The 10,490-nt window shown below is 32.8% G+C and overlaps 1 long non-coding RNA gene across 1 annotated transcript; it reads right to left on the bottom strand.

Annotated features, from left to right (window-relative positions):
- Nucleotides 1–1,112: 1,112 nt before the first annotated feature.
- Nucleotides 1,113–5,100, bottom strand: LOC134723390 (uncharacterized). The gene is made up of 3 exons (XR_010108050.1): nucleotides 5,069–5,100; nucleotides 4,011–4,090; nucleotides 1,113–1,237 (listed from the first exon to the last, which is right to left on the bottom strand). It is a non-coding gene; the product is annotated as an uncharacterized LOC134723390 (long non-coding RNA).
- Nucleotides 5,101–10,490: the final 5,390 nt, after the last annotated feature.

The raw sequence follows: 10,490 nt of genomic DNA, 5'->3' as shown, positions 1-10,490 counted from the left end.
AGAAAGGTTGCACATGCATTACTAATCTTTTCATTTATTTTTTTAAACAACGTGTTTTCGCTTGTTTTCTGCTTTCCTTTTATTCAAGATAAACTGTGGTGTAAGACTTCATATATCTGTTAAGGACACCGTTATAGTGAATGTAAGCTCAAGATTATCGAAATAAGAAAATATTCTCCTTATGCAAACTCTACTGAAATGTTGCATCATTAAAATGGAAAGTTAATGATGAGAAGCTGAAATGAGTTAGATAAAATCCATCACAATGGCGAAAGGATTCCGAAGCTAAGATGGAATTGGCTAAGATAAGAGAAACATAACCGTGGTCATCTGTTATACAGATTCATGGTAACGTCTACCTAATCATTATGATGTCCGTTAAAGTTTTCGAAATAGTTTTATGATCAAATGAATATTATATAACTTTTTAAAAAACTTTTACAAAACGCAATGTATGGTGATAATAACGTGTTAGCTAAAGCATTATACAAAACATGCAGTATCTATCAATGGACTTATTTGCAAAACGATTCATAAAAAAACTGTCTACCGCTCTGAACAGTTTACAAGTAATTATATCCATGTCCCTAATAACTCCTTTCTATGTCTATGTCTTTTTTATTACATAAAACTTTTACAAGACCTTCAAAAAATTGCAACCTTGGTGTTTTCATTTACTGCTTATTCACTTCGTTTTCGGTTTTTTTTCTTTTACATACAATTGTTCTTATAATATGTTTCACCAAGTTTATTAATTAATTGCAGACATTTTTCACAAAGATACAGTTAAAACAAGATTATTTACAGATTGTTTAGCGGAAAGTTTTGAATTATACTAACATTCCATTAATTTTCAGAAACTTGACATTGTAATCGTTAAATATGAGATGTATTATGATGAATAATTATCTTTCGTGTTTGCGTATTTCTAACGCGAAGCATTTGCATTATTAGCCTAACTTGTTTTGACTGCGAATGAGTACATGGTCATCAGCTATATTTTTTTCTCTGCTACTACAGCCAGTTAAAAATCATCATCTTTTTACAAAACAGATACCTCACTGTGTTGGCATTACACATTTATATCAAATCAAATATATCTTTACAGTGGTATCAGTTAGTTAATCATAATATAAGTCATCAATTTAATATGGCAAGTAACCTGTTAAGTACACCTTTCCCATTCAAATGTTCATATTTGCATACATAGTTGAAACATCTTGTATCCCCAGTGGATCTAAAATTGACAACAAAAAGATAAAATACAACATAAGAATGATAAAACTGAATCTTATATAAACTATTAATATGAATGGTTACTACAAAATATAAAAATATTTTAAATTACCATGTCATATAATGGATTCAGCATGTCGAAATGGTGGAGCAGGATTCTCTCACCTATCCAGAGCACCTGCGATCACGCCCAGTTTAAGGTAGAGTTCGTGTTGCTCAGTCTTTAGTTTTCTATGTTGTGTTTTGTATACTGTTTTTTGTCAATTGTTCCATAAAATGTCGTTTCTTTTTTTTTATTATCGACTTTGAGTTTGAATGTCCCTCTGGTATCTTTGGTTTCTATTTTAACAGAACTACTGCTTCAAATGTTGAAACTTGAATAATTCAAAACTATTTCTTACCAAAAATTGCGAAATTATATGGCTATCGAGTATCTATCTCAAAACTTTTAACCCTTTTGCCGTTATCAATATTTTCCTTTCGTATTCTCGCTTGCAACATTTTTACTACGACTTATTAACAAACAAATCACTTGTCTGTAAACATACGACATAAATTACTATCGGAACAGGTACAAACAGCCCTAACGGTGGAGATAAAGATTTTAAAAGGGTTTGCATTGATCAACCGTATCATTAACTATGCAATGTTTCGTTAAAGTTACAAATATTCTTGTTGATTATTGTATTGATGGTTGCTGTCCTCTTTTGATATAAGTATTTTGTCGTATATTTTGCATAAAATCATTATCAGAGTAATACAAAAAAAACCTAGAGGATTCTCCTTTAAGGACTTGTAAAATATCAAAGATGCATGAACATGATTTAGATCTATTTTGTTAATCAACTGCTGTGACTTTCATACTATACTGTCATATATTTGTTGTCTGTTCTGTATCATCAAAACATAATGTTCATAATCATGACTCCATCCTTTATTTCTTATAATATAAACCAAATGGATGAGATCATTTAACAAACCCTTGATGAAACTCAGTAAAAGAGGGACAAAATATAGCAGAGGGACAGTCAAACTAATAAATCGAAAATAAACTGACAACACCATGGCTAAAAACAAGAAAAGACAAACAGACAAACAATAGTACATATGACACAACATAGAAAACTAAAGAATAAGCAACACGGACCCCATCAAAAATTAGGGGTGATCTCAGGTGCTCCGGAAGTATAAGCTGATTCTGCTCCACATGTGGCATCCGTCGTGTTGCTTATGTAATATCAAATCCGGTAAATAGTCTATTCGGTATGTTACATTCATGAAGGGGAGGGAATTGTAGTTACGACATAAGGAACATATCCGATATCATTTGTAAAACGGTTATTCCATGACGGTCAACCAACTTGTGATAGCGTCCGTAAAATTTACGAATCGATGATTTCAACTTAACCATTTGGAACTCTTGCTTTAATTGTTTCCTTGTGAGTAGCAACCCACTATCAAGAAAATCATGAAAGGAAATGCAAGCACGGGAATATCGTATCAATTGGGAGATATATACCCCGTATGCAGGTGCTTCTGAAATGTTGCTACTAAGAAATGGAAAATTTTCAATTGGAAAGCTGAAATCATCTATTTAATCGTAAAGTTTTGTTTTAAACCGACCCTCATTGTCAATGTCTAGATGTAAGTCAAGAAATGAGGCCGACTAAACTGTATATGTAGTATTCTTTATATCTATTTCGATGGGATAGATGCGTTCAACATAGTCACACAATTTTGAATTATTTAGTGTAAGAACATCATCTATATAGCGGAAAGTAGAGTTGAAGAATACTAGTATTGCTAACTTCTTATCTTTCTTACTAAGAAGTTCCTGAAAACTACGTACAAAAGAAAGATTCAAATAGCAAAAGTGATCAGCAAGACAAGATCTATAAATTAGTTAATTTTTGCACTAATTGTTGGTTATAGGAATGATTGCCTTAATTGTTAATTTTCTTTTGTCTAATGGTGTTTTGGGGAAAACAAAGAAAATAGAGAAAAAAGTAAAATCTAAATTCCGAGTAAAAGTCAATCGGAAAGACCCTTATCACATGGTTAAATCATATCCTCTCTCTCTCTCTCTCTCTCTCTCTCTCTCTCTCTCTCTCTCTCTCTCTCTCTCTCTCTCTCTCTCTCTCTCTCTCTCTCTCTCTCTCTCTCTCTCTCTCTCTCTCTCTCTCTCTCTCTCTCTCTCTCTCTCTCTCTCTCTCTCAACACACTTCGATAGGTATAAATTATGCAAAGTCCCTTGTGGATTGCCAATATAAATAGGGGATGTTTAATTAGGAAGATCTTTAATTATTATAAGTCATCTACAAAAAGACATTCACTAAGTATATGCAAACTTTTAAAGTCCCTTTTGTATCTTTCCCCTCTCTTTTGGATCGCCAATATAAATAGGGGATGTTTCATTAGGAAGATTTTTAATTGTTATAAGTCATCTGGAGAGCCTTTTATCGTGAACATTGTTGTTTACGAACCGCTATCACGGCTCTTTCAATAATGCCTTTCATGTATCTCAAACTAGGAAATTGTCTGTGATCGATATGGTTTTACCTTACGCAAACATTACTACAAAGTTATTTAGTGGTCGACTTCCCTCTTACTAAACGAAAGTCCTACATGTATCGTAAGTAATTTAAAGTAAAAGCAGCTTTTTATGACATGAAAAAAGATGTATGTTATGTGGATGGATAATAAACTATCCTTGAAAGGTTTCAAAATCACAAATCCCTTTCATGTTTTTACGCAAAATCAAAATAAGTTTATACCTTTTTTGTTTTTGCTAACATTTTGATAAATTTGTCCGTCATTTATTCTTCCAATCTCTTCATAAGTACATGTGGTTGAGCTGAAAAATGATAAAACATATCAATAACAAAAAGTCGGTTTGAATTTTTGATAAAAAAAAATACAAGGTTGTCAGAAGGAACATTTAAAAAAAAAAGAAGATGTGGTATGATTGCCAATCAGACAACTCTCCACAAGAGACCAAAATGACACAGAAATTAACAACTATAGGTCACCGTTCATTCAAGACAGTATATATTTATGACAAATATGTGCTTTCTTTATCATGTTTATATACGTATACGTTCACTGATGACGTACAGAGACCGACAATCGGTAAATAAAAAAAAAGTTTTTTATCATATTAGGGGTTTCATTCTTGTTAATGGTACGTGTACCACATGTGGAACAGGATCTGCTTACCCTTCCCGAGCACCTGAGATCGCCCCCAATATTTGGCGGGGTACGTGTTTCTTAGTCTTTAGTTGTGTCTCATGTACCATTATTGTCTGTTTGTCTATTAACTTTTTTATCCATTGCGTTGTCAGTTATTTCGATTTATGTTTTTTAATGTCCCTCTGGTATCTTTCGCCCCTCTTTTATAAGTTTACTTTTTCACGTTGAATATACTTTGTGTATGCATGTGAAAAAGATTATGTGCAGGATCAGAACTGTTTCACTGTTTTTACATTTCCCAATAGATTGATTATTAATACATTGTTGTCCTTACTAGTGAAATACCTTTTCTCGGCCAATGATTGGTGAAAATTTATTTATGATGTCAAATTTTCTTGATTTCTTTACATCTTTTATTGTGAAGTTACACGATACCTAATGTATTTCGATATTTCTGAACTCTCAACATTTAATATTCATTCTTCCTAAATATTAAAATTGAATTGTCACGAGTGGAGAAATATTATAAGACATGTGTTGCAATGGTTGAATATGTATGTTTCTTTATAAATAGACATATTATTTCATATTACTAGCATACGGCTTTTGTTCAGATATCGTTGGAAAAAAATAAAATAATTACCTATTTGCTTGCATGCCTTCAGAATTACAGTCTGTAAAAGTTAATTGAAATAAGCATTAAATTAATGATAAATTGTTGGATTGGACACATAACTTGAATGATTCGTATAACGATTTTTACAAAGACTAAAGGGTTGAGGTCTCACAACACATGGTCAGCCTTGCCGTATTTTTTGCGCTGGTTCCAAGTAAGGAAAATGTGGCCTCTGTAATTCTTGTTTTTTTTTTTATTTAAGTTAATTTATTGTTTTAGAGTTTGGTGTGACGTCCATTTTCATTGACTCAGTACATTTTGTATTGGGCTAGCAGGAGACGACCCCCAGGTGCGGGATTTTCTCCATGTGTTGAAAACCCATGTGTGGCCTTTTTCTACTCTTTGGTCGGGTTGTTGTCACTTTGACATATTCGCAACTTCCATTCTCAATTTTAAATTGTGGTTATACAATAGAAATGAACTAAATTAGGTTGACAGTATGAAATTTGCACTTCTGTTATAATATTCGAGCTTTTAGCAGTTTACATCGATCAATGTGGTGACGTTTTATTTCAAACAGAAACATTTTAGACCGAGTATAATATGTTTCGAGGTTGTATATAGTTATCAAAGGTACCAGAATTATAATTAAGTACGCCAGACTAAGATATACTACTTATTTTTATTTCTTTTTATGCAAAGAATTAACATATTTTGTATATACCTTGGAAATGCTTGACTGTATTTTTTCGATGAAAGAGGCAATATGTGTTCCGTTTGTTTATCTTATTAACTTATTAACAGGTTTACGACGTTCTGATTATTTTGAATATTTTGCTTTTAAGTTAAGTGGTTTTATATTATCCATTTTCTTGAGAAGATTACTTTTCGAACCGATAGCTCGTCTGTCGTTTTAAATTCTGCACGTTCAATGCTCTAGTTATGTGTAGTGGAGCCCGGCGAGCGAATAAGTATCAGTTATAACTCACCAATTCTTTTTGTTTGGAGTTCACTATATTCATGTTCATCGTTATTTGCCCTTTGCCGACTACAAACCCAATTATCAAGCAAAATCAAACATGAAATAAGTAATCATGATTGGATTATTAAAAAGTCAAAACTATAGACAAAATTCTTTTCATTGCCCTTAGCTTGGAATAAATCTTAAGATATTATAAAACATCTGTCTATCAGCAACATAACAAATATTTTAAAACCAGTGGCTATGCAACATGCACTCAAGGCCTATGTCGCTCACCTAGGTCCATGAGCATAACTTCAATAATGGACTTTCGCCAACATCATGGACTAGATTTGAATTCATGACAAAATGATTTTTTTTATATTGTATTATTTCTGTTAACAGTACCTCTACCCATAATTTGACTATTTTATTTAGTATGTCTGTTTTGTTTACGCATCGTTGTAAATATAACTGAATTTGATGAGACTGTCGTGCAAGTAAGAGGTTTAGCGCTATAAAACCAGGTTCAATCCACCATTTTCTACATTTGAAAATGCCTGTGCCAAATCAGGAATATGGCAGTCGTTGTTCATTCGTTTTCGATGTGTTTTGTCATTTTATTTTGCCATTAGGGACTTTCCGATTGAATTTTCCTCGGAGTTCAGTATTTTTGTGATTTTACTTTTTTCTGTATTTTCTTTAGTTTTTTCCCAAAACACAATCAAACAAAAGAAAATTAACAATTAAGGCAATCATTCCTATAAAAAGTAAACCAACAATTAGTGCAAAATTTAACTAATTTAAAGATCTTGTCTTGCTGATCACTTTGGCTATTTTAACTGCATTTCTTTCTTTTGTACGTAGTTTTCAGGGACTTCTTAGCAAGAAAGATAAGAAGTTAGCAATATCCTTCAACTCTACTTTCCGCTATAAAGATGATGTTCTTTCACTAAGCAATTCAAAATTTTGTGACTTTGTTGAACGCATCTATCCCATCGAACTAGAGATAAAGAATACTACGGATACAGTTAAGTCGGTCTCATATCTTGACTTACATCTAGAATTTGACAATGAGGGCCGGTTGAAAACAAAACTTTACGACAAAAAAAAAGATGATTTCAGCTTTTCAATTGTGACCTTTCCATTTCTAAGTAGCAACATTCCAGCAGCACCTGCACACGGGGTATATATTTCCCATCTGATACGATATTCCCGTGATTGCATTTCCTATCATGATTTTCTTGATAGAGGGTTGCTGCTCACAAGGAAGCTATTAAACCAAGAGTTTCAAATGGTGAAGTTGAAATCATCCCTTCGTAAATTTTACGGACGCCATCACGAGTTGGTTGACCGTTATGGAATAACCGTTTTTGTTATCACATAAGCAACTTGACGGGTCCTACATGTGAAGCAGGATCTGCTTACCCTTCCGGAGCACCTGAGATCACCCCTAGCTTTTTGGTGGAGTTCGTGTTGCTTATTCTTTAGTTTTCTATGTTGTGTCATATGTACTATTGTTTGTCTGTGTGTCTTTTTCATTTTTAGCCATGGCGTTGTCAGTTTATTTTCGATTTATAAGTTTGACTGTCCCTCTGGTATCTTTCGTCCCTCTTTTTCAAGATAGTGGGCAAAAAAGATAAAATATTGTTAAAAAACATTAAAGAACAATGTCTGTGTCATTTTGGTCTTTTGTAGATAGTTGTCTCATTGGCAATCATACCACATCTTCTTTTTTATAAGTTCTCCTAAATAATTTCGGATATTTGAAATAATGGTAGATATTTGTTCTGCTGATCTTGTTTTGCTTTATAATGTTTCTATCTATCTAGAATAGTTTTAATTTGTTTAGACATTAGACAAAAAACGCAAAAAAAATATCAAAGTCGTGTTTTAGGGCAATAATTACACTAAGGTATCGTCTGATGATTTCGAAAATGTGAACTTATTTGTAGATATTGTCCTGCTAATCATATTTCGTAAACAAACAGGCAATAACTCGAAAAAGGGGTGTTCAGATGATTTCAAGACTTTTAATTTATATTGAGTTCTCGTCTTTCTGATTACATTTGCTTATGGTTTCTACCGATCTGTAATAGTGTTTTCAAGTATGAGGCATTCATTTAAGAACAATAACCCAAAATAAGACTGACAGTTTGAAAATACATAGAGAATATGTAGATCTCATATTACATAACAGTTTTGCCTTGTCAGATGTTCTATATTAAAAGTGGTTTCAATATAACAGACAAAACTTGCAGTTTACCCCTTATTTCTATGTTGTGCTATATGCTTGATGACAAGCAGGGTCATCGGACACATTTTCAAAACTAAAAACACTCATGATGATTGTGGCCAAGTTTCGTTAAATTTAACACAGCAGTTTCAGGAGAGAATTTTTTTGTAAAAGTGACTGAAGAGTGACGAGAAGAGCTCACTTGACCTTCTAGTATATATGATTAATGTTGGTTTTTTTTTAAATTCTAGTTCATTTATTTGTTTTGAAATTGAGTGTGATGTCCATTTTCAATGAACTAGTACACATTTTATTTTGGGACCAGCTGCGGCCCACCTCCGGGTGTGGGATTTTCTCGCTGCGTTGAAGACCCATTGGTGGCCTTCGGCTGTTGCCTGCTCTTTGGTCTGGTTGTTGTCTCGTTGACATATTCATTATTTTCACTCTCAATTTTATTAAGCATGTAAATACCGTTTATATATTCCAAAAAATAAAACTGATGATTAGAAATAACGCAATGTATTAATTGCATCGGCGATTAAACATGTACTTGACAATTGCACATAACGATGTCATACATATTGTATGAAAATGTCATTTAATGTCCTTCAAGCGAAAGTATTTAATTGATGTATTTGATTTATAAGTGTATGCATACCTTGTTCCAGGTTGGGTTGATTGATACAGGTTGTTTTCTTCTGAAATCCGAAAACAAATTTTAAAGGGAATTATGTTTAGACTGATGGCTCGATAAAAAACTTAATATTTCATAAATCGTTTTAAACCCTATAAACTGGAGACCAGATAAAATGTTTCCCCCGGAAAAGAACCAGCACATAAAATTTAATTCAAGTTGAAGGAAACACAAGAAAATATTTATATACATAACATTATGGACTTTATACATAAGGAAAAGTTCTCACTTTGTCAACTTCCCAACATAGTCTTTACAATAACAAAGATATGATAAATTCTGATAGTTTGCTATCTCTGACAGGTTTGATACAATTTCAAGCAGAGAAATGATTATCAAAATAGCGTGTTGTTGTAGCATACACTCTTAATTATTTTAACAAAACAAATAATGCAAAATGAGAAAAAAAGTTTTACTAGAGAAGATAGAAGAAAATTACCAATAAAAATCATTGTACTTTTATATCTTCTAGGCAGATTTACCTTTTTTATTTTGTATCCGCCACCTCCTCAAAACAAAAACTACAAGACCTGTCACTAGTAGTATCAATAGTATCAATACCGATGTCCCTATAGCTGCAGCAACACTCGTGCCCAAAGAATTGCTCGCTTGACTGTTAAATAAACCTTAAAAAAATGCTATATTCGTTATTGCTTTTGATGCAACACATATTACTCACCACCTTTACCGTCAATATTTTGCAACTCTTATGCATATGATATGGGAATTTATAGCATACCGATTCAATGCCATTTGAACACTTTTTTCTATATAATTGTGATACACAAAGTGAATGTGAGTGCTTTCAAAATTTTGTTTCCCTGTCTGTATGCGCCTTATACGTACGTTGGCCATTTTATTTATGAATCAAAGTAATACCAACTTTTTCAATTTGTCTTTTAGTTTGGAATGTTGAATACTTGTGTAAAGAGTAGAAAAGTCAAATGTTTTAATACTGTTACAAAATGAAAGAGAGTTAGAGTGTATGTACTTTAAAAGATCTTTGGATTTTTTTAGTATCCACATCTGATTCACGCCACCTCTAGAATAGGCAGTTTCACACTGACTTTGAAGCCCGTCTTTGATTGCTGATAAAATAAATGTTAATAATTTAGAAAAGGGTTTCGTGGAGCACTTGGAAGACCCAGCAATATAGCGTTGTTTGTAAGGACACTTTTTGGGTATCCAATACAGTGATGGAAGATCCAGCTCTTCATCTTTGGTTGAAATTCCAAAGGAACATAGAACAGACCTATGATTATCCAGGATTTCCTCTTTGGTAAGTGTCGTGAGGGTATATGTTAAGTTTTCAAGTGAATTGTCAATACCTAATTCGTTTATCAAGCAGTTAATGTAATGACTTTTACACACAAAAACGATGTTATTTGGGGCTTTATTTGCGGGGACAACAACGTATCAACGACCTCACTGCCTTAATTTATTCGGAAATAGTGTCTACGTCTTCCTCCTCGCGCTTAGCCTATTGCCTGGCATAATCCTCGACTGAATCCATCAAATTTTAAAGTTGTATTTCCAATTGATGGATTTAGGCTCACGA

Source organism: Mytilus trossulus, chromosome 6 (genome assembly GCF_036588685.1).
Source record: "Mytilus trossulus isolate FHL-02 chromosome 6, PNRI_Mtr1.1.1.hap1, whole genome shotgun sequence".
Classification (NCBI taxonomy): Eukaryota; Metazoa; Mollusca; class Bivalvia; order Mytilida; family Mytilidae; genus Mytilus; species Mytilus trossulus.
Note: the sequence above shows the minus strand (reverse complement) of the source record. Positions and strands in the feature narration are given on the sequence as shown.